This window comes from Anabrus simplex, chromosome 4, assembly GCF_040414725.1.
Source record: "Anabrus simplex isolate iqAnaSimp1 chromosome 4, ASM4041472v1, whole genome shotgun sequence".
NCBI lineage: Eukaryota > Metazoa > Arthropoda > Insecta > Orthoptera > Tettigoniidae > Anabrus > Anabrus simplex.
This window is the reverse complement of record NC_090268.1, coordinates 208700184-208726809: the sequence shown is the minus strand read 5'-3', so window position 1 is coordinate 208726809 and position 26626 is coordinate 208700184.

Here is a 26626-nt window from a genome sequence, read left to right as displayed (position 1 = left end):
GCTCGTCAATTTTGACGTTCCGTTATACTCTAGGCCCACTAGATGGCAGACCGAGTAAACCGAAACTCTCTTGGGCGTCTGTGGCTGAGATTTAATGAATTTTGTCGGGTAAACACCAAATGTGTCACCAGAGATCTTTTACATGCCGACATCGTACGACATGAAGTGTCGAATGGACTTTTTTCTGCCCTTCAAAAATCCGACTACCTCTGCCGGGTTTGAACCCGCTATATTGGGATTCGGAGGTCGTCACTCTACCACTGATCCACAGAGGCAGCTGTCTTTACCATGAAATACATCGTCGTCGTACATGACTGAATTACTATCAATATATCTTAGAGAAACTGTAATGTACATGAAACCGAAATTGAGTTAATTTCCACGATACATTCTTCCTATATAAAGGAGACCATGTAGCTTATCCACCTTCATTTCAGCCACATAAATATTCAGCAAAAATTGCAATATCACATTAAAGGACAAATACAATTTTTTAAGTAGAAATAGTCTGGAACATAGATTAGTGAGGTTGGACATCCTGCCCGTCATCATTCAGGAGTCGCTGTTGAACATACTGTACTTGTCAAAACTAGTAAGTTTCTATTTTACACAATAATAGTGAAATGTTGATGAAGACGACATACACCCAGCCCCCGTGCCAGAGAAATTAACCAACGGTGGTTCAAATTCCCCACCCTGTCGAGAATCAAACCCACACCCTGTGACCAAAGGCCAGCACGCTAACCATTTAGCCATGGGGCCAGACAATAATAGTGAAAAAGCATGTTCACTGCAGCTATTGTTGACAGGATATTTCTTCTCTTTAAAGAACAATGAGTACCACGAATTAATATCCTGTTTTGTTGATTCCTGTAAACTTTGTATGTACGGTTTTGGTTCGCCAGTTCCTAGCGTATCTACTGAATGAAAACTTTGTAGACCAATGGATTCAGTTTTATGTTTATTGCCTTCAGTCGTCACGACAGTTTTTTCAATGACAACAGTCGCTCAATTACAAATCCTGTCAAACCTAACCTAACCCTGCGACAATCAGTGGTTTTCGATGGATCACTACCTAACCGGTCATTATAATTTGTTTTCGGTGGATCACAACCAAACCTGTCCCTATCAGTGGTTTTCGGAAGAATACAGTGGTTTTGTCACAAGTCAATACAGACTCTTGAATCAATGTGTGAAAATGGGAAAGTGTAGAAAACCCTCTTCAGGAATGCCAATCTCTAAGTCCATAGTCTTTTCAGCGTTGTCACACAGCTGAAATTCACTTTAGAAGTAATTGTAAAAAGTCGTATATAGGCTCTACAGATACATAGTACATTACCAATTCCATCTCGATTGCTATGATACGCACACTGCATAGCGGTTTTGCTCTATAGATAAATCATATTATAGTGAAAAAAAATTTGTTTAAAAAAAAATCTGTCTGGCATGAAGGTCCAGAAGGAAAATACTTTCATTGAATTCTTATTTATGTGCTCACCACCCTAATAGGTTTAAATAAACCTTATAAATACGTTGTAAGACCCATTCTCGAATATGGATCTGCATGTTGGTTTAATAAATTCCCTAGAGAAAGTTCAAAGAAGAGCGATGCGTTTCGTAACTGGGAATAGAAGGAATACCATTAATTGGGAAAGTCTTGAATCTAGAAGAACTAGAGCTCGCCTGTGTGGTCTTTATAAGAGCTATACGGGAAGGGCTGCTTGGAGTTGTATTAGGAATAGGTTATAACCTCCCTCATTGTATCACTATTTGCAGCGATAGCCAGGAAGCATTAAAAGCACTATGTGCAGTTAAAACAACATCAAAAATGGTATGGGAATGCCAAAGGATGTTAGATCAGCTGTGTGAATTTAGCTCAGTTACCCTATTACGGGTCCCTGGGCACACAGGTATCAGTGGAAATGAAGAAGCTGACAAACTAGCGAAACAAGGCTCAAAAGGTCCTTTTATAGGACCAGAGCCCTTCCTGGGAGTGTCACTCCGAAGCGTGAAACTGGTAATATCCCAGTGGACAAACCAGTCTCACTTAGACATTTGGAAGAGGTTAACTATAGCAAGGCAGGCACGTGAACTTATCAAAGGGCCTAGCCAAAGTTATAAAAAGGTCCTGATAAATTTGAATAGGACCAGAATGCGAATGGTAGTTGGACTGTTGACAGGCCACAATACCTTACAGAGACACCTACACATCATGAAAATCAGTCAGGATCCGATGTGTAGAAGATGCGGTAGGGAGGAGGAGACCTCCGCGCATGTGTTATGTCAGTGTGAGGCTCTTGCAAGCACTAGACATCGATACCTTGGCTCACATTTCGTGAGCCTGGAAGACATCAGGAATGCCAACATCCGGGCACTGGTATCCTTTATAGGAGCACTAGGTCTGGACTAGGCAAACCCGTTTAAGGGACACAAAGGGTCTTCACAGACCTACGTGTGGAGCCCTGCGAAGGCAGGGTTCACCCATTCTTTATCTATCTATCTATCTAACCTCCCTCATACTTATCGAGAAATTATCATAAGCATAAAATTAGGGCCAGAAACCAGCATACGGATGTGGGCAAGTTTTCCTTCGTCAACAGGACCATAAGGGATTGGAATAAATTACCTGCGGCAGTCTTTGATAGATTCCCTTCTGGTATCAAGTCATTTAAGACCATTTGTGTAAAATGAAAAGTAAAAGTTGTAAATTACGGGCACTGAATTTGTGATTTTCTGCTTGGTTTCGATTGTGAAACTGGGAGGCTTTTTCTTGTGGTTTTCTCTTTCCAGGGAAGTGCTTGCTGTACTCATGTTTTTGTAATTGTTGTTGTTCTTGGTTAATTAACAATGTTTTTAACTTTATTTTATCATCACTTGTAACGTTAAGCTAGTAGTAAGCTCAATCTATAGTTTTGTAAGCCATAGTAGCAAGTATTGGAAATAATTAAATTGTGTATGAAACTGTACATGATGCTGGATTTAGAATGACTAGTAGTATTTCTTGTAATATTTTTTTCCATGGAATTCCTTTTTGTACTTGAGTTGTTGTAGTTGTTGGGTAGTATGATTTAACTTTATTATCATTTGTAGTGTTAAGCTAGTAGTAAGTTCAATCTATAGTATTGTAATTTGTAGTGTTAAGTACTGGAAATACTTAAGTTGTGTGTGAATATGTATATAATGACACTGGATTTAGAAAGTTTAATTAGTAGTATTTCTTGCTTGTTGTAATGTTGTTGTTGTTGTTGTAGGGTAATTACGGTTTAACTTCACTTTATTATCACTTATAATGTTAAGCTAGTAGTAAGGTCAACCTATAATATTGTAAGCCAAATTGTTAAGCACTGTAAATACTTAAGTTGTGTGTGAATTTGTATATGATGTTGCTCGATTTAGAATATTAAACTAGCAGTAATTCTTGTTATATTTTCCTTCCATATATCTGCTTCTTGTACTCTTGTTGTTTGTTTGTTTGTTTGTTTGTTGTAGTTGGGTAATTATGTTAACTTTATTATCACATTACTGTAAGTGACCGTTGCCACCGGGGTATTTCCCACTTGCAATTTATTAATAATAATAATAATAATAATAAGTGACAGAGGTTTAACGTAATTTGGAAGGAATGTTTTGCGTATGATAAATGAGTACCAGTTAACTATTGGGGGCAAAGGCGGTCATGCGTTGAGCTAACCACTCCACCCCACCCCACCAAGTGCCAACGTCATGGATAGTGGAAGCCTTCACCTTCCCCCTTTCCAATGGCTTTCATGGTTTGTACGGAGATGACTTTGCTTTTTGCTTTTTAAATATTAGTATTCATGTTTATTATGTTTGTTTATTCATACCCCTGCTTTGTAATTCAGTGACCATGGAATGGCTCTAAATGTTGTAAATTATATTTATATTTACTTGTATTTATTTCCTTTTTCCTTATTGCACACGTTTGTTGTTGTTATTGTTATTACTACTACATATCGCTTAACATGTAAATAAACTAATATTTAATGCAGTAAATAATGCTTATCTCTTCGGATTCATTTCTTCGTTACATATTCGTTTTGCTATGACAACATGACTTCTTTATGATATAAATAAATATAAAATAAAAGTATTTCTTCCCAAACATATTTGTTATACGTGCACCAATCAGAGAACCAACTAGGGAAGTACCTCTTACTAAGGTGCATAATGTTTTTGCATACATGTATAATTGAAGAATTGAAGATCCATATACAGGTAAGTGGGTCGCCCATGTGGTAGGCCTATTACGCGTCATAGGAAACTGAGTGAACTGGCTGTGCAGTTTGATCACATTGCTGTTAGCTTGGTTTCAGGAGATGGTGATGTATTCGAACCCCACAGTTGGCAGGTCTGAAGTTTTTTTTGCCCGTCATTTTCATTTCAGGCTAGTGCTGTGTCTGTACGCTTATTTACATCTTAAATCCTAGCCCTCTTTCCTATCCAATTCTTGCATCACAACCTGTCTTCATGTGATTTAAGCCAATATATATGTAAAAATCTGGTAATGTTGTTTGACTCATAGTGCTCCTGTACATTGGTTTCCGTAATGTTGAAAGCTTGAGATACACCAACTTGTAAGCTGAAAATATGTTTAAAATGCCAAATGCCGAAAACCGTAAAAGTTCTTAGTGGGATGTAAAGCTGTTAGCATTATTATTAAAAGGAAGGACATATGTCTTATGTGGTAAGTCCTTGAACTTGCAGAAATCGCAATGAATTATTCAATCTATATTCCTTCCCCCCTTTCTTTAAGAATGCAGTTATAGTAATGCATACATCAGAATCAGAATAAAGGCAGGAAATGTATAACATTATTTTAAGCGAGTGAAGGAGAGAATGTATGACTAGCTCAGGTTGGCGGATTCGAGTTCGGCGGTATTTGAAAGTGCTCAAATACTCCAGCCTCATGTCTAGATCTACTGGTACATAAAGAACTCTTGCGGGACGAAATACTGGCACCTCGGTGTATGTGAAAACGATAGAGGTAGATAGTAGAACTAATATTCAATTCTGCAGTGAGCTTGAAGCTGACCTAATTTCCGTTCACGTAGCTTGGCACATTAGTATTCCTATATGTTTCCTGATAACCGTGAAGATATAACCAGCCTGCAGGCTGAAAATATGCCCAATCTCTCTCCTTAGGCTACGGGTTACCGGTATTGAAGAGAGAAGGAAATGTTCGCGCAAAAGAAAGGGAAGTCATTGGACTTTCGAAAATCACACTGCAAAGACTTATTAAACAAATTGCATCGTTTAACACGCCCCTATTTTCAAGAATATGGTTATAGTACGCCTACTGCATATCAAAATAAAAACAGATATATGTAACATTAATTTGAGTGAGAAAGGGTGTTTATTTCCTAAATTTCTCATTGAGCGTGGAAACCGACTTAATTATGAATATCTTGATTTATTTCATCTTAACTTTTATCATTTACTAGGGTAGGGAAACATTTATTATCGGTGTTTACATTGAGGTTAGTTTGTTTGGTTATGTCTGGTGATTTTAATATGTAACCAGGCAGGTTGGCAGCAGTGATCAGCCATTACAAAAAAGAGAAAAGAAGAGCAACGGGCGGCGATATTTACTTTCTGGGGTATTTCGTTACGTGGCGATTACTATAATATGAACTCATATGCTACGTATTGCATACATCAAATTGAATTCTTTTAGGTAATATGTCTTCGACTCGAGTATAATAATGTCTCCCACATTTGGAATGCATAAATCAACTAGATATAATGGTACTTCTCTGTCATTTGTCGCGTACAATAGAGAGGTTCTTATTCGTTATTTCTGCTGCTGCCATCGCTACCGCAGATCGGTAGGGCGCGATGGGGGCGGGCTGAAACATGGCACGCTTCCAACTACCACAGCTAGCGGACGACTTATGAAAAATGGATACAATCTTAGGCCATTAAAGAGGAGGCGCGATGTCTCACAAAACAACAAAGACGACAAAATGAGAAATGTTGTATCGTAACTTAGGAATTACAGTCACCGGGTTAGGCTATATTATGTAACGGGGCAGAAAATTACCGATATCACGCCAAGCTATTTCTGTGGTGATGGTAGTGATTGTTGTTTTAATGGACAAAACGAGGAAGCTACCATTCCCTAGTATCAGTAACCCATTCAGACTATTTCTTTTTCTTTATGTTTTAGACTACAGTTTACTTTTCGTCGCACCGACACTGATAGGCTTTATGGCGACGACGGGAGAGGAAAGGCGTCTGAGTGGGGAGGAATCGTCCGTGGTCTTAATTAATCTACAGTCCAGCATTTAACTGGTGTGAAAATAGGAAATCACGGAAAATGATCTTAAGGGCTGCCGACAGTGGGGTTCAAACTCACAGTTTATACTCTAAAATAATGTGCACTGCATTTTCGTACGTCATTCTAATGCTTCCCCATAGTTTACAACTTTGCTTATGAAATAATTTTTTTCTGTGGTATCATTCAACCTAATCATCTGAACTGAATGTTAAAATTACTGCAGCTCACAGAAACTGTTAATTTTAAAATTTGAGACAACTGTAGCTTTACGATGCAAAAGGAAAACAGAAGTTTAACGAAATTCGCTATTGCTATTGCAGTGAAAGGAAAACTGGACGGTGATCATGATCGTGATGATCATGATGATCATGATGATGATGATGATGACGATTCTTTTTGTTGAAAGGGTCCTAAAACCTAGGTCATCGTCCCCTAATGGTACGAAACGAGACGAAATGTAATAACAATTTAAAAGTCCAAAATTCATCCACTGAACAGAATTCAAAACGTGATGAAGAATGAATGAATGAATGAATGAATGAATATGAAATAAAAACAATCAACGGATCCAACTTAAAATACTGAAAGTTAAAAATAATCTTAAATTAAATCCACTGACTAGAATTAAAAAATACGAAGATGAACAATGATTATGAACCTAAAACATTCAGTGGATCCGGCCCGCAAAGCTCCACCTTCCCAGAAAACGAAAACCTACAACCTGTTTTCCAGTCATTGACCGGGTCAGGGATGTAATGAATGAAGCAGATACAGGCTGTTAGTACGATGGGGTCGCCACTCCCAAAGTGATTTTTTAATGAATGATAGATGCTATGAAATGAGAATGGAGAGTGTTGCTGGAATGAAGGATGACGGGGAAAACCGGAGTACCCGGAGAAAAACCTGTCCCGCCTCCGCTTTGTCCAGAACAAATCTCACATGGAGTGACCGGGATTTGAACCACGGTATCCAGCGGTGAGAGGCCGACGCGCTGCCATCTGAGCCACGGAGGCTCTCCACCTTCCCAGAAACTACCTTAAAACAATAGTATATACTGCCAACCGGGGTGCTTCCAAAGCACAATCCTGAATTGATGATTGTTCTCTAAAGGGGTCAAAAATTCAGGTCAGTGGCCTCCATAATGGTACTTATCGCCAGTAAAGTAGAACCATGGTATTTCTATGTAGCGGTACTAATAACAAGTAACGTAAACCTATGCTGTTTCTCACATAATGCCACCACTCATATGTCCCGCACACCCAGGGTATTGATGATGATGATGCTTGTTGTTTTAAGGGGCCTAACATCGAAGGTCATCGGCCCCTAATGTTACGAAATGAAAGAACAAAAATTGCAAAGGTGTCCACTGACCAAAATAAAAATAAAATATGGCATGAAGAATGAATGGATGGACAGGAACTCAAAGAAACACAAAACAAACAAACAAAAACCAGTGGATCGGACTCAATACAGATCGAAAATTACATTATTACCGACCAAGGAACCACTTATAAAGCACAATGATGCTTGGTGTCTAAAGGGGGTGCAAAATCCACGTCTAAGGCCCCACAGAATGGTACATGTCGCGAGTAAAATAGAACCATGGTATGTGTCATGTTGGGGTATTAATCAGAAGTAGCGAAGACTCACGGTGTTCCACAAAAGATAGTACTACTCACAAGTATTGCAATACGTACAAGTAACGCAGACCTATGGTGTGTCTCACACAATGGCCCAACTCAGAGTCAACGCAAACCGAGAAGGTTCCCCACCTAGGTGTACTAAACACGGGCGCCGGTATTCCCGTGGTGTTCCTCACATAGTGGGTACTAGTCACAGGCAACGCAGACCCACGGTGCTGCTCATATAGTGGTACAACTCACAGGCTACGCCCAGACCCGCGGTGTTGCACACATGGGTACGACGCACGGGTACTGGAATCCACCAGGCCAGGCTTTTACTGCTACTAATCACAAACCTATTTCGTACCGAATTTAGTGGTACTACTCGCAAGTACAGGCAACCTATGATGTTCCCCGCGTGATGGTACGATTCAAAATTAGTTACATGGTTCTAATTCAGTCAGCCCTTGGTCGCCCCTTTTAGTCGCCTCTTACGACAGGCAGGGGATACCGCGGGTGTATTCTACATGTGCGTCCCCCACCCGCAGGGGGTAGTGTGTTTGGTCCGCGAGAGGTATTTTATTTCCCTCAAGTCCGCCGGCAAGCCGGTTAGGACCCCCCTATCCGCCACCTGGGACGCGCCACGTGGGAGTATCACCTCTCCCCCTGCTACGCCTGCGTAGCAGGTTCGTGGACCCAGGGTATTCCTCACGCAGGTGTACTAACCGCAGGCAACGCAGACCCACGGTGTTTCTAACATAATGCTACTGATGATGATGATGCTTGTTGTTTAAAGGGGCCTAACATCGAGGACATCGGCCCCTAATGGTACGAAATGAAATAACAAAAAATTCAGATTCATCCACTGACCAAAATGAAATTAAAAATGTCATGAAGAATGAATGGATGTACATGAACCCTACAAAAAACAAACAACAAACAAATAAAAAAAGTGGATTAGACACAACAAAATATCGTGAATAATAGTATTACCGACCAAGGGACCACTTATAAAGCACAATGATGCTTGATGTCAATAGGGGTGCAAAATCCACGACTAAGGCCCCACAGAATGCTACATGTCGCGAGTAAAGCAGAACCATGATATTTGTCATTTTGGGATACTAATCAAAAGTAGCGAAGACTCACGGTGTTCCACACAAGATGGTACTACTCACAAGTATTGTACTTCGTACAGGTAACGCAGACCTATGGTGTTTCGCACACAATGGCGCCACTTGCAGCCAACGCAAACCGATGAGTTTCCTCACCTAGGTGTACTAGTCACAGGTGCCGGTCCCAAGGGCCCCGTGGTGTTCCTCACATAGTGAGTACTAATCACAGGCAACGCAGACCCACGGTGTCGCTCATATAGTGGTACAACTCACAGGCTACGCCCAGACCCGCGGTGTTGCCCACATGGGTACAACGCACGGGTACTGGAATCTACCCGGCCAGGCTTTTTACTGCAACGAATCACAAACATATTTCGTACCAACTTAGTGATACTACTCGCAAGTACATGCAACCCATGGTGTTCCCCGCATGATGGTACGAATCAAGAGTAGTTTCATGGTTCTAATTCATTCATCCCTTGGTCGCCCCTTTTAGTCGCCTCTCACGACAGGCAGGGGATACCGTGGGTGTATTATTCGTCAGCCTCCCCACCCACAGGGGGTGTGTGTTTGGTCCGCGAGAGATATTTTATTTCCCTCAAGTCAGCCGGCAAGCCGGTTAGGACCCCCCTATGCGCCACCTGGGACGCGCCACGTGGGAGTATCACCTCTCCCCCTGCTACGCCTGCGTAGCAGGTTCGTGGCATAATGCTACTAATCACAGGCAACGTAAGCCCGTGGTGTTCCGCATATAGTGGTACTAATCACGAATACTGTAACTCATAGCGAGCCGTCCACTGTTGCTACTAATCACAAACATATTTTGTAACTCTTATAGTGGTACCACGCGCAAGTAAAGGCGACCCACGATGTTCGTCACATGATGGTAATAATCGTAAGTAGACTCATGGTCCTAATTCAATCACGCCCCCATTTTCGGCCCTTTTAACCGCCTCTTCCGACAGGCAGGGGATATTGAGGATGCATTTTTCATCTGCGTCCCCCACCCATAGGAGTTCAGAGAGAGGAAAAAAGGAAGGGGTCTGACACTTCGAAAAATGAAGTACCGGACAAAATCTGTGACCCCGTCTCTCAGGCCAGGAGATTTGTATCGGTAAAGGAGAAGTGCGGAGAATGTGAGAGAGATGTGACCGTGGCCTATACTAGGAACTGTCCCGGCACTTAGTGCAGGGTAATGGAAAACCACGGAAAACTAATCTCAGAGCAGCCGACGATGCAGAGCAGCCTCTCCCCATCTCCCGAATACAGCCAAGCCACGGTAGAGCAGTGTCCACTCCTCCTCTGCTCGGTTGGCAGATTTGCCGGACTACGGACCAGCGTGGCCAATTGTCGGCCGAGACCCACTCTCCAGAACTCTGCATTCTATACACATTAGGTAGAAATGGCTCCGTGTTTTAAAAGAGTTTCCACTTCGTTTGACTGGCGTTTCGTCTACGTCTCATCAAAGCCCCTTGCACACGGTAGCATTACCGAAGGTAGTGGTTTTAACTCATAAAACGTATCTTTCGAATATTTATCGCCTAAAAACTGTGTGCTAAATCATAGACCATTTTGTTGGACGGAGATCTTGATAGGTGGGAATACGTTGTGACATGGCATGATAATGTTGTGTGCTGGATCAGGTGCGATATTTTTGGGCATATATCATTATGGTGCATATTTCCTTCGGTTTATCGGAACTCTATCTCCGCTGTGGGTGGAGTGGAAATATGAAATATCTGTACCCCCTGCATTTTGTAAGAGGGGAATAACCGAAGAATCTGTACTCACTCGGTGTCGTCCCATTTGCGAGCAGTCCCATTTGCGATCACTAATTTATTTTTGACTGGTTAAGCATTGTCCCATTTGCGATCACTAATTTATTTTTTGACTGGTTAAGCATTGTCCCATTTGCGATCACTAATTTATTTTTTGACTGGTTAAGCATTGTCCCATTTGCGATCACTAATTTATTTTTGACTGGTTAAGCATTGTCCCATTTGCGATCACTAATTTATTTTTGACTGGTTAAGCATTGTCCCATTTGCGATCACTAATTTATTTTTTGACTGGTTAGGCATTGTCCCATTTGCGATCACTTACGGAAAAGTCAAGGATATTTGTTGACATGGGTTTTTTATCGCTGGCTTTACATCGCACCGACACAGATAGGTCTTATGGCAACAATGGGATAAAAAAGGGCTAGGAGTGGGAAGGAAGTCTCCGTGGCCTTAATTACGGTACAGCCCCAGCATTCTTTTACTTGTTGTGAAAATAGGAAACCACGGAAATCCATCTTCAGGGCTACCGACAATAGGATTCGAACCCACTAGATTCCGAATGCAATCTCATCTTTTCGCGCTATCATTATAGAATTATCATTTCTTCAACTTATTTTAATGTAAATATTTTCTTAACATTACTTTCTAGAATCTTGTACATCTAATCCGAGCGTACAGATAAAAATTATCATTTCATTTATATAGGTGAAAGTAGGCTGAGTGGCCGCGCGTTTTAATGTGCTACGGCTATGGAGCCGAGCTCTGCATTCCGGAAACGTGTGGGTTCGAACCCCATCGTCGGCTGCTCTCAAAGTGGTTTTCTGTGGTTTAATATTTTCACTTCCAGGAAAATGCCGGTACAGTTCCTATTCATAGGCCAGATCTGAGTCCTCCCACCCTTACCCAATTTCATTCACTGTAACACATTTCATCTTCATTAGCTCCTCAACTGAGGTTGGTGCCAGGAAGGGCATCCGGCCGTAGAAACATCCCGTATAAATTAATCTCATCTCATCCCGACCCGGTAACAAGAAACGAGACTGAGGGGTAGACATACATACAGATAGATGAAAGTAGGCTAATTATATTTTGAGCAGCTGCTTACTTAACGTGTCAGTGTGATGTCTGAACAGTGTGAGCATTATTTAAGCAGTAATTTAATAATTTAATAATTTCTGTAAGAGTATCCATTATATAAAGCACAAGGCTTGCCTTCATTCGTCTCAATGACATGCGTGTCGTAAGAAGGCACGCAGATAACAACAAAAGCTACATCAACGATGGATGTCTACAGCTGGAATAATTACAGTATGTGAAAAACTATAGAGTAATAACTTATTATCTCAAAACACCTTCAAGAGAGAGGTTGTGTGGAGTACGCCCTAATTTGCAGTCCCCCTGTTGCATGGTAATTGGAAAACCCGGATAGACTGCCGATAGATTATTTTACAGTGGTAGCAAATGGGACATGTACTGGTCTTTCTTCACATTCTTGTTTTCCACAGTAATGGGAGTGATCGCAAATGGGATACAACCACTCACCCTCTTGTCTTCTAAGCCGAAACACATTCATCATTATAGATTCTTCCGTGTAGCGGAAAAATTTACCGTAACCTTTTCTTAATTTCAATATCAAAATTCTAACATCTATAGTCGTTCGTCAAATATTGTCTTTTGACTTCTGACCAAGTCGACAAGTTGAAACTTTCGAGAATGCACGCCCACTTACACCTTAGTCATGTTTATTAACTGCCGAAACGGCATCGTCTGCTTCATATTTATTTTACGTACAAAATATTCAAAATAATTTCGATTTTTTTCTAGAACAGGAATACTTCACATTTCACACATCAAATGCCATCTGATACCAAGAAAATTGCGGAAGACACACCAAATTAGACTAAGGCAGTTGCCGATTCTTAGACAAAAGTACCCTCTAGATAGTAAGGAAATATGTCTTCGGATTGCTTGGCTGAACGGTGAGTGTTGAGGCCTTCGGTTCAGAGTGTCCTGGGTTCGATTCCCGGCCGGGTCCGGGATTTTTATCGCGTGTGATTAATTCTTCAGTCTCGGGGACGGGTTGTTAGAGTTTGTCCCAACAACTCTCCTCTTCATATTCACACAACACGGCTCACTACCAACCACCACAGAAACACACAATAGTGATCACGTCCCTACGTCAGGAAAGGCATCCAGTCGTAAAACAGGGTCGAATCCGTATGTGCACCACACGTCGCACCCGCGACCCCACTGCGAAAAATGGCAGGACAAGAATAAGACTAAGAATAACAATGAAAATAAGGAGAAAGAAGAAGAAGAAGAAGAAAAAGAAAAAGAAGAAGAAAGGGAATACGTCATCCTTGAACTTCCTATTGTTTTTCTTATTCTACCGCTTTGCCCTCACCTGTCGCGTGGCGGGTGAAAACAGTGTCGCACATGTTGATTTGACCATGTTTCACAGTTTATGCCCTTCCTGACGCCAACCCTGTGTGGAGGGATGTAATTACTATTTGCGTGTTCCTGTGGGTGTTGGTAGTGTGGTGTGTTGTCTGAATACGAAGAGGAGAGCGTTTGGAGAAATACAAACCCCCAGTTTGCGAGCCAGAAGAATTAATCAGACGGTATTAAGATCCCCGGACCGGACAGGAATCGAACCCGGAACACTCTGAACCGAAGGCTTCAACGCTGACCATTCAGCCAAAGAGTAGGAAGACATAACTTATTTCCAAGGTGTCGGAAATCCCTCGAACTTTCTCTAAAGTTTAATAATTTGTGTGACCATGCAAGAAATTACAGGGTTAATATAGCATATGCAAAAGAAACGCATGTCACAGGGGGTGTGTGTTTGGTCCGCGAGAGGTATTTTATTTCCCTCAAGTCCGCCGGCAAGCCGGTTAGGACCCCCCTATCCGCCACCTGGGACGCGCCACGTGGGAGTATAACCTCTCCCCCTGCTACGCCTGCGTAGCAGGTTCGTGGTCTTGTCGTTGATCAGGACAGAACGCTGATTGACCTTCTCCAATAAAGAGATGTAGTTACATCTCTTAAAAACGGCAATCATCATAAACATAATTTATAAACATGTTCCGCAGAACGCATGCAGGCCACGTGCTGTCTTCAAACAAGAAGTTGGGCTGGACTGGTCTGAAGACAATAACTGGCGGGATACTTTACGACCAAGCGGCACGAGATATTTCCACCTGGCCTCGAGATAGACAGTCATATGTTACAATGTTTTGCTGCTGTTTGTTGTCTGAAGTCGAAGCACGTTTCGTGCCGTCCGCGTATCACTTCCATTTTTCTTTTTTTAGTGTTGGCAGCACGTAGCATCAGGAGCTATAGAAATATAATGATAACGTCCCGCACGTTCTCGGGGGCTCATATCAGTGACGCTTCATTTGCCTATGGAGACAGTAAACTACAGGCCGTTTTATGCGGGGTTATATTTCATTCCCAGAGACGAGAAAACGCATAAAAATAAGACTACGTGAACTTTAGAACATAATGTAGATGTAAAGGTGTTATTAAACCCTCTGTAATGTATGAGCTTCGTTTATTTATGAACGGAAACTGCTCAAGAAATGTAACAGCGTAACAAACTGAAAAAATATATACCAGCGATGTGACATCATGAAAGATACATTTTTGTACGAGAAACACATTTTCTTTCTCCGTGCCTTCCTCAGTGTTCACTAGCTCTTGTACCAATCCTTGGCGGGACAATTATTGAGCATGCGCACGATTACCTTGTTGTCGAGATTCTGAAAAACGTTCGTGGACATGTGACTGTCAGCGGCAAGTGGTGAGGTAGTCCCTTCCTGATTCTATGTAGCTCTTCTCAGTTTAACTTTTTTTTTTTTTTGTGGTAGTGGTGCTGGTGGTGGGGGGGGTCTTTAATTGCTGGTCTATTGAACTCTTACTTCCTGTATAGAAACAAACTGTCGTGTTACTGTGAAAAGAATGCAAATATATAAATAAACACGGACACAACCTACTGAGAAGAAAATTTAAACTTGTCACGTTGTAAAAACATAACGATCATGGCCTTTTAATGAATGAAACTCAGATATTGAAAACATGAGTGGTAGCGGTTGTGATTAATGCTTTAAGAGAAAGTAGATGATGATGATGATGATGCTTGTTGTTTAAAGGGGCCTAACATCGAAGGTCATCGGCCCCTAATGGAACGAGAAGAACGACATGAGAGATGATGTTAAAATTTTAAAAACATATCCACTGACTAGAGTTTAAAAAAAAATGATGGAGAAAAATGAGGGTGAGATTAAAACAATCAGTGGATCTAATACGCAATGCCTTATTTTCTAATAAAATAAGAGAATCTACAGGAAAACAAAAAAATAAGGAATTGCCTGGTAGTACATAATTTACGAGAGACGTTAAAATAACACATTAAAATACGCAACACAAACTAAAATTAAGTCAATAGGATAAAGCGAAAGTGACACAAAACACACTAGGACAAAGGACAGAATCACACACGAGAAAACAGTCCACTATCCCTCATAAAGCGGACGACGAGGTCTGCTGACTGCTCGTCATCACGCAAGATAAGGGAGATAGTACTCGGAAGGTTAAGACTACGGCGCAGATCGACCAGGTCCACACACTCCGTAAGGATGTGCACCACGGTAAGATGGTCGCCGCAGGTACACACCGGAGGGGGTTCTCCCTTCAAAAGATGCGAGTGAGTCAAGATACCGTGGCCGATCCGAAGACGACATAATACCACGGCTTCCCTCCGCGAAGCCCGAAGGGAAGTCCTCCATACCTTCGTTGTTCCTTTTATCGCTCACAGCTTATTGGGAAGTTGAATGGCCTGCCACTCCATCTCCCAATGGGACATAACAAGATGTCGCAGCTGGGAGCGAATATCACTTACTGGAACCTTGAAAGGCAACGGGGGCAGTGTAACTGCCTCCTTGGCAGCCTGATCTACTAACTCGTTTCCCTCTATGCCCATGTGGCTTGGGAGCCACAGAAACGTGATTCTGGTGCCAGCATCCCAACACCCGGCCAGCAGGTCCTGGATTAGCTGCACCAGAGGGTGCCGAGGGAAACAGGTATCTATAGACTGGAGCGAACTCAAGGAGTCGGTACACAGAAGAAAGTGTCGGCGCCCATTGTACAATGCGTACCGCAGAGCCTCATAGATAGCACGAACGCACAGCCCACCTTCGTATCTGTCCTTGAACCATCCGTGTAGACGACGACTGAACCTGGATAGCGGCCAACAACGGACAGGAAGACCCTGCGATAAATCGAAGGGTCCGTGTTTTCCTTTGGGCCAGTGTGCAGATCCAGGATTACTTCAGGTCGCCGTACAACCCACGGAGGTACCCCACTTGGTTGTCTGACAAGGCAAGGAACCGAAGGTACGTCAAACGATTCGGAAATGCTATCCAAGCGTATCCCAACCGGCCGCGTCGCTCGAGGACTAGCAGCGTACAGCAAACGGTTGCCATTGTTGAACATGCAAGGTTAGCTTGGATGAAGTGGCATCTGTCGCAAATTGGCAGCATATGTAAGGAGAAGTTGCTGGCGCCTCAGGTGTAAAGGCGGCACACCAGACTCAGCGAGCAGGCTAGCGATGGGCTTGTACGAAAAGCTCCCGTCGCCAACCGAACCCCGCTGTGGTGGATACTGTTCAGCTTCGCAAGAACGCTTGGTCTTGCGGAGCCATATGCTGCACTGCCGTAGTCTAACCGGGATAAAATGTGTGCCCGATAGAATCGCAGGAGCACCGTGCGGTCAGCCCCCCAAGAAGTGCTGCTAAGAAACTTAAGGATATTAAGCTTCCTAGTGCATCGCACTTTTAACTGCCGCACGTGTGGCTCCCACGATAATTTACTGTCGAAAAGGAGCCCAAGAAATCGGTAAGTGTCAACTACTGGAAGGACGACGTTGTCTAAATAAAGCTCAGGATGGGGGTGAAGAGTACGTTGACGACAAAAGTAGACAACAGAGGTCTTTGCGGCAGAAAACCGAAAGCCATGTTCTAAGGTCCACTGCTCCACCCTCCTAATAGCTTGTTGTAATTGTCGCTCTGCGACTGCCATATTACGCGAGCTATAGTGCAGAGCAAAATCGTCCACATATAGCGACGGTATAACTGCTGGACCAGCAGCAGCAACAATACCGTTGATGGCAATCGCGAACAGAGTGACACTAAGGACCGATCCCTGTGGGACTCCATTTTCTTGTACGTGATATTGCGAATATGTCCTCCCTACTCGGACACGGAATAGACGGAGGGACAAGAAATTCGCAATAAACGCCGGCAAGTTACCTCGGAATCTCCATTGATGCAGGGCTGAAAGGATACCATATCGCCATGTGGTCTCATAAGCCTTCTCTAAGTCAAAGAAAACAGCCACCAAGTGCTGTTTACGGAGAAACGCATCCTGGATAGAGCTTTCCAGCCGTACCAAGTGGTCAGTGGTGGATCGAGCGGCTCGAAATCCACATTGGTACTCGGAGAAGAGTCCTTGTTTCTCCAGACACCACACAAGCCGGCGATTAACTATCCTCTGAAACAGCTTACACAGGCAGTTTGTAAGGCAAATCGGTCGGTAACTTCCTGCATACTTAGGATCTTTGTCAGGCTTGAGGACAGGAATAACTATGCCCTCTCGCCACTGAGACGGAAAATCACCCTCCATCCAGATTCGGTTGAACACACGAAGGAGATAGAGTAGACTATCATCACTAAGGTGTTTCAGCATCTGGTTATGGATGTTGTCCGGTCCAGGAGACGTGTCCTTGCAAAGCGCTAGGGCGCTGCGGAGTTCCCACTCCGTAAAGGGCACGTTGTAGCCCTCTCAAGCTTGAGAGGCAAAACTAAGGTGAGAACGTTCCGCCTCCCGCTTCAGAGCGAGGAAATCAGGATGGTAATTCCCGGAGCCAGATACATCCGCGAAATGACTAGCGAGGTGGTCAGCAATCAGGAGGGGTTCAGTGACGATATTGCCTTCAATGGAAATTCCCGGTACAGAAGATGATCCTTGGATACCCGAAATACGTCGAAGCTTAGTCCACACCTGAGATGATGGAGTATGTGACGTCATAGACGACACATATCTCTCCCATGAAGCCTTCTTACTTTGGCGAATAAGAACTCGCGCCTTAGCGCGGAGTTTCTTAAATGTTACCAAGTTGGCCGCAGTGGGCTGTCTACGGTAATGTTTGTGAGCGCGACGGCGTTCTTTGATAGCTGCTGCTATGTCTTCGTTCCACCAAGGAACGAGCTTTCGGCGAGGAGTCCCCGAGTAGAACGGAATGGACTCCTCAGCGGCAGCAAGAATAACCTGGGTGATGTAAGTTATTTCCTCGCTGACGGTCCGCCTGATTTTGTCGTTAAAGGCAGCTAGTGATGTGTACTTTGGCCAATCAGCATGTTTAAAAATCCATCGAGGGGGAGCCTCGACGGATTTGTGGTTCAGCAAAGTAAGAATTATGGGAAGATGGTCACTGTCACAAAGATCGTCGTGTGTGTTCCACCGAAACAGCGGAACCAACGTTCGGCTGCACAAACTTACGTCTATGCGAGAATAAGTGCCGTAACGTACACTGAAGTGTGTTGGTTCCCCTGTGTTCAAAATACATAAATCCAGCTCTGTTACTAATGTTTCCAGCTCTCTTCCCCGGGGGCAAGACGACTCAGAGCCCCAGATGGGGTGATGGGCGTTGAAATCGTCCAACAAGAGGAAGGGAGGTGGAAGCTGATCTAGAAGATCAGTGACATCATTGATGTTAAGAGCCTCACCTGGTGGAAAATAAACATTACACACTGTAGTTATGACAGGCAGCAGTACGCGAACAGCTACTGTCTCCAGCGGGGTTCGTATTGGTACCTTCTCGCTGTAGGTATCAGAACGGACAAAAATGCCAACGCCACCGGAAGCCCGGTGAGCATAATGTCGTTCTGTCGAGTATAGTCGAAAATTTCTCAGTACCGTATGATGACCAGGTCGGAAATTTGTTTCCTGAATACAGACTATACTCGCCGAATACTCGCTAATGAGCTGGCGCAACTCGGCAAGATGCCTATCATAACCGTTACAATTCGATTGTAACAGTGCCATAATGTAAGTGTGGACTATTGTGGTTTAGATTAGGAGCAGCGTAATGCCACCTAACCTAACCTACACTCACCTCCCCATCCGAGGATGGAGATTCATGCTCCACGTGCATCTCCCCGTCACTAGACGAGGTGAAGCATGCCTTCAATTTCTTCGACGTTGTTTTGGGGTGGGGTTTCCTCTTACGAGGGGAGCGTGCAGGTCTTCTAGGAGGAAGACCCGCTGGCGTGGAATCAGGCCCTCCGGGTGGAGGTCGTGAAGCCCCATTCGTAGGAGAAGTGGAAGAACGCCTGCTAAGGTCGCTCTTCTTCCCCACAGTCGATTCTTGTTGAGACGGGCTGGGAGGTGGTTTCCCAGCCCTGGTCGACGATGCCGCCTCCGCCGGCTTGGGCTCGGCTGTCGCCGACCTCGTGAGGGAAGGAGACGTTGTCTTCTTCCGCTTTTGTGCCGGCGTAGGTTTCCTAGCCGGCACAGGTATATTGGTGGTCGAAGGCCGGGACGGACCCACCTTCGAGCTGGTTCTCTTTGGCTTGGGCGCAACGATCTCTGGGCAGGTGTTCCAGTTGAAAATGAGGAACCTGGCAGGGACTGTGCTATCAAGCTGAAGTCAAGTGTCTTGGCCGGTGCATTCAGAGAATTAAACTTACGGCGCGCTTCCTGGTAGGAAGGACCATCCAGGGTCTTGATCTCCTGGATTTTCTTCTCGCTCAGATAGGTCGGACAGTTCCGATCTTGAGGAGAATGAAGACCAGAGCAGTTAGTGCACTTGAACGGAGGTGTACACTCCTCCGCGCCGTGAGCTACTTTCCCACATGTACCACACACTGACGGATTCGAACAACGAGATACCATGTGTCCGAATCTCTGGCATTGATAGCATCGCATAGGAGGCGGGATGTACGGCCTCACATCGCAACGATAGGTTGTTACCTTGACTTTCTCGGGCAACACTGACAATTTGAAGGAGACTATGAACGCACCCGTGGCAACGTCTTCACCGTTGACTTTGCGTCTGATACGCCGGACGTGGGTCACGCCACGATGCTTCATGTCTTCCATCAATTCATCGTCAGTGTTCAGGACGAGATCACGGTGGAAAATAACTCCACGAACCAGATTCAATGTTTTGTGCTCTTCCACTTTGACGGGGATGTCGCCAAAATGGTCGCACTTAAGCAATTGATCGGCCTGGAGCGCAGTGCTCGTCTTCAGAAGCAAACCACCATTGCGCATTTTCTTCAGGTCCGCAAGTTCGCCATATACACCTTCGATGTACCTACTGAATAGGATGGATTTTACCAGCTTGAAGTCCTGCCCATCGGTTCTGGTAGCAACCAGGACCTTGGGAAGCTGGATCCCAAATTTAATCGCTGCGCCTGTTCCCAAGGGGTTGCCCCCCTTAGAGAATCCAAAGTTAAAGACTTGGGTAGCGAACTACCCGAGGTTGCTGGCGGAAGTTGTTACGACGCCATACCCGAAATCATCCACCCCGAATGCCACCCAATCCGATCAGGGGTCTCTGTAGCCGAACCAAGCAGCCAAGGCAATACCCACCTGGTCATAGCAGGTATTGCCCGGGGTCCGATGTTGAACGATGCCTAATACGTGATGACTGAGGCAATGAGCACTAGGACTCCCTTCCTCCAGTCACTCGCAATAGCATGTACCCCATAGCTTGTACAGAGCACTAAATATAGAAAAAATAAAGAAAATTAATTAATAATATGTCCTTCTGGCATTCGGCTGTGCGGGGACCTGCGTTGTCAGGCGGATACCACTGCCCGGGTACATGACACTCCCACCCGCCGCGTCCTGGGTGGTTGCTGGCACGGGCTTTTGAGCGTAGTCGCACACATAGGAGCTCCATCGCCGAGCAGCACGCACATCAAAATTTTGATTGGTCTACATCTGACCCTCGGAAAAATAATAAAAAGTAAAGAGGGGACCATGGCCTCATAACCCTTTAAGTCGCCTTCTACGACAGGCAGGGATTATCTATGGATGTATTCAGCCTCTCCCATCCACAGGAGATCCAACACATTATACCAAACCACAATCCATGTCCGCGCCTAGGTCGCCCCTTTTTGTCGCCTCTTACGACAGGCAGGGGATACCGCGGGTGTATTCTACATGTGCGTCCCCCACCCGCAGGGGGTAGTGTGTTTGGTCCGCGAGAGGTATTTTATTTCCCTCAAGTCCGCCGGCATGCCGGTTAGGACCCCCCTATCCGCCACCTGGGACGCGCCACGTCGGAGTATCACCTCTCCCCCTGCTACACCATCGTAGTAGGTTCGTGGAGAGAAAGTAGAACTAGACAACCAACCTCTATAATACACTGTAGTTTTGTTGTTTTTTTTGTTTTCTTTTTTTTTTTTACTATTTTGCTTTACATCACACAGAAAGAGATAGGTCTCATGGTGACGATTGGATAGGAGTGGGAAGGAAGCGGTCGCGGTCATAATTACGGTACAGCCCCGGCATTTGGCTGGTGTGAAAATGAGAAACCACGGAAAACCCTATGTAATACTAATCAGAAAGAAAAATGGAAGGGACACGACACTTCGAAAAGTGAAGGTATCGGCCAATGAAAGACAAGGGCCACGAAGGGCGTGAAAAGGAAAGAGTCCCTCGACCTCCAATGCTTTAATACCGTCGGCGTCGGAAAAGAACAAGTGTCGGGCGAGTTGGCTGTGCGGTTAGCGGCGCGCAGCTGTGAGCTTGCATCCGGGAGCCAGTGGGTTCGAATCCCACTGTCGGCAGCTCTGAAGATGGTTTTCCGTGGTTTCCCATTTTCACACCAGGCAAATGCTGGAGCTGTACCTTAATTAAGGCCATGGCCGCTTCCTTCCCATTCCTATGCCTTTCCAGTCCCATCGTCGCCATAACACCTATCTGTGTCGGTGCGACGTAAAGCAAATATCAAAAAGAGTTGACCACAGTACATCGGATAGGATAGATGAAAGGGAGAAGTCTGTCACAAAAGTGGAAGCAATGTTAGGAGACGGCTAAGGGTCCCGTGGTCACCAACAATGACTCCAAAGTTCAGATACCCTGGGATCCCTCCTACGATACCATGGGCGTTACTCTACAGTCCTCACCCACAGGAGGTTCATAACGTGATAACGAACGATTTATTTGCATCATTTCACAGAGATGGGTACAGAGGTTCTTTTTTTGTACAAATCTACACTGTTATTAAGTAAAATATTAACGGCTGCTAATTTCAGATGACCGCCAGCCAAAGCGAGAGTGTGTACCGAAAGAGGGAGGCCATTTATCTGAATGTTAGTACTGCTCGGTCTAGTTGGCCGAGGAACAAAACTACGTATCTTAAACTAGTGTCTTCTACTTCATCACACACTATTTATACAATTCTCCAGCCCCTGCGCACCCTTCACCGTTTCTACGCAAAACATTTTGTGACGTCACTTCCGGTACACATTTTGTCACGTCACATCAAGTAAAGCAAATTTTCGCATTACTCCCACCCCTAAGAGAGATTCATGTCAAAAGTAGACTTCTGACCTACAAATCCTTTAAAAGTTGCCACGATAATTTGGATAGCAACTCTCCATACAGTTAATTATCGGATGTTCGCCTAATACTTTCACCTCACTGGCTCTGATATTTCTTTATTAAAATGGATATACTTTTGGTCTATCTGTAATTAGAGTCATCAATTTTCGGACACTACTGTTATCATGGCAACCAGTGTTCGTTTAAGTATCACAGGTCAGTAGCGTCATCTTCTCACTGTGCGCTTTCTTCGTGTAACTATAAGCTTCAGAATATCTCGTGCCAAGTGAACACCGTTCTACTCCTCATTCGAGAATTAAAATCCTTGAACTGGCTGGAAAAACAACAAAGGTCCTTGGAATAACAGACAGGAACTAACTGTACACCACACGGATGGATAATAATAATAATAATAATAATAATAATAATAATAATAATAATAATAATTGTACCGGAGGTACACCCGCTCCGTGCATTGAAAGTGAGCGCCTTTTAGAAGGCCATCTGTATCGTGTACTTCAAACTGTGTAGTGGAAGAAGTTTGAACGTTTACCGTCAGATGTCCCTACTGTCGATTTGTGTGTCCCCTGTGGTGGGTAGATGAACAATTAATTTTCAAAGAAATTTGTAATTTCGAGGTTTTCAGAACTGAAAAGTTGTAAATTATTTTCGTGTTCTTAGGTTAGTAGCACTGTTATCCCTTCATTCTTCTTCTTCTATATTTTCGACCAATAAGGACTTTTGTACATTTATTTAATCAACCAATATAATTTGTGGGTGTGGACAGAGCTTCAGCCCAAAGATATCTGGAACTTTCCTCCCCGCTATAGGGCTGGGGCCTCTTGGGCTGTGTTGTCTTTGATCGTTCCAGTCAAGTCAACAAGTTTAGTGTGTGTTCGTAGAGAAGGCAGGGGGCTAACCTTGCCCATCTCCGCATAGACCACCAGCTCAAGGTAATGGGAGACAACTTTCTAAGGCTATTACATAATTTAAAGATAACTTGAGGGGAAGGTTTCAAATTCTTTCGTAATGTAAAACTCAATCTTTCAATGTAAATTTTCAACCAAGTCTAAAAACCGTAGTCTAACTTAGGGAATAAAGAGTGTGAACCCTCTTTTATTCCCCTTCAACTTGGTACTGAGGTGACTGTTATTTCGTGAACTTTAAAATGTATCTCTTCCTTTTGTAATTCAACTTTTTCTCTCCATTTAGTAACCTCCTCATTATAGGCTTAACCTCTGTAACTTCGGGCCGTAAGTCCACATAGTGTTTTAAGAATTGTCAAGTGAACTTCAAAGGAGTGCAAGAGTTCGCCTCCTAACATTTCGGTTTACGGCCGACATTTTAAATGTTTTCTTTTTTCACTATGGCCATGTAGAATTGGCACTTATTGCCTCTGTTAATATTTAACAATTCTTATTTAAATGTAACTTAGAGTGTCGAGCCAATAAGACAGTGAAAACTGTTCGTACTTGACCTAATGTAAAAGTTTAATTGTGCCTTGTAAATTTTGGAGAGTGGTCTGCTAATTCATTGTGTGGAGCAAAGACGCTCTTTTGAAGCCTTGTAAATTTTGGAGCCCAGTCTCCTAGCTTGTAACTGATTGGAGCAGGAGTACTCTTTATAATAGTGTAACGTTTGAGCACTGCAGCTCATCTCTTTAAAATTCATTATGTTTATTGTATCTGGTTTTCAAATAACTGTGTTTTAAGAGCGGAATAGCTTCCCTTATGTCTATCCAACCGTTATTTGTTATTGTTTAACAAAATGTAAAATCTGAAAGAAAAAAGGAAAGAAATAAAATTTCAAATTTTAGTGTTTTAAATTAAGACTTGATTTTTTATGTCCACCCATTCATGCCCGCACCTTCTTACTTCTCTGTAAACCACGAAAAGCCCGGAATAATAATAATAATAATAATAATAATAATAATAATAATAATTATTATTATTATTATTATTATTATTATTATACCGGTTGGTACACCTATACGCCGCACATTTGAATTTTCCGCCTTAAAATACTCCTCTACAGCTAAAACTCTGAACTTTAAAACTGAATTAATTCAACCGTTTATCAGAAGATGGCACTGTGTTAATTTCGAATTGTTTTTGTTTACTAATTATCAAGAAGTGTGGACATTCTCTCACAGATGTCTCTACCAAAAGCTATGATCATGCACCCTGGTAAGAAGTGATGGAACTTTTCTTGAAGATATTTTATAGTCATAAGTTTTCTTATAACTAAATTTAGTTCTTTCATTTGTAGGTTGGCAATATAAATCTTTTCTTTCCGCCAGTTTAGAAATTAGCCAATTGTAAATTTCTGTCATTAATTTTTAGCCAATGGCGTCTTTCTTCCCCATTTTGGATGTGTAACTGTAAGCTATCCAATAAACGTCTGTGGGTGTGTCTTAATCATTCATGAAAAGTCTCGAATCTTCCCCGAGAGTATAATGTACCAGGAAAGCCTAGGTCCTGGTCCATATTAATTGAAAGAAACATTACTTCAGCATAAAAGATCCGACCGACGTACGAACATCTATGTAAAGAATGTTCCAGTATGTGCCAGACCCTACGAGTGCACTAGGCGGAGTCAAGTGACGTCACCTGTCGCTTGAAGCTCACCTCCCCTAGAGATATTTCTCGAAAGAATTTTTCTTTTACCAGCTTTTTAACACCTTAACCAATTTCAACGGGACAAACGCTGAATTATAGCGGACGTCATAAAAGTTAATCCCTGTGAATTTCGAATTAATTCATCCCATGGTTGTTGAGTTATAATAATTTAAAGTTTCAACGAAATTACGTAATCACGGTCACATGGCCGAGAGAGATGCTACCCCTCCCAGCGCTGGTATCTATATATGCCAAGGTCAGCCAGCCAGCAAGGCAGTACAAGGACGAGTAGACAGCTGTGTGATTGAGACAGAGGAGAGACCGGCCCGCGTACAGTATGTTCGCGCAGTCACGGTGAAAGTACTTTCCGTCGTATTTCCGGAACGCGAAATTATATCGCCGACAGAATTATAAAAGACGTCGCACTATATTTAGTATATCGCGTCGCGACTACAGTCTAATCCTAAAGACATTTAAGAATGTAATACGAGTGAACTTATTGAAGTGCAAACATTAACTATTTTACGTTCACAGAATATGTCATTACGTGTAGACTTATGATTTTGAACTTCTGCAGAAACTAATGTGTAGAATTACCAGAACTCGTTTCTTTCCGAGTATTGAACTGTATTCCTTTACTCATGCCACGTCAGTATACGACTTACAGTAATTTGAGTGAAAATTAAGAACTTTTCTGAGGTAATATAACATTATAATAACAGGATAAGCAGAAAATAATTCTTAGTGACTTAATGACTGTGTTCAAAGACTGTGATTATCGACTTGCCTTTTCAAGTGTGAACTGTGCATTTATGAACGTTTCAATAACGACTGTAAATAGTAATTCATACAGGAAGGACTGTGATTCTTTCAATTACGCCATAAATAGTGTTCAACAGTCAATGACAGTGTCAGTGTTAACTACTCGCACTAAGTGAATTTTTCGTGTGCGAAAAATCACCCTAATGAGCTGCAATTCTACATGATCCAGTTCCAGCCGTCATCACCTCATCGGGAACGTCAACATGGTGTGTCAAGGGAACATCGCCGATCCTGATTCTCCACGGAACATTCCAGATGTCCATCCTTCGACATTTTGTAGCAACATTTCTTGCCATAAGTGAGTAGTAACAAACTGACTAAAATTTTTTTTTCTTCATTAATTTGTGAACAGTGGAAACTTCAGTGTCGCGTGTGAACAAATATTTCAGAGTTTTCGTAATTTCTCAGAAGTGATTAATTTAATTTCAAATTTCAGTTTCATATCTCGTAGAAAGACTTTAGGCTTTTCAAGTGTGCTATATATCAAGGGTGACGAACTGAGAACTGAAAACTATTAACCAAAATTTAATTTCTCATATCAACTTACAATTATAAGTGTGCTTAGGTTTAGAAAGACTTTAGGTGGAAATTCAATACCTCATATTCTCACATATGAAAGACTTTGAAATCAGTAGTATTTATGCCATTTTCATGAACAGAATTCAGGAAGATTACTTTCAAACTTTTAATTTCAATGCCAGATTTGAATCAAAAATCATATCGCAGGGTGAAGAATTAATAAATTGTTTTGAAAA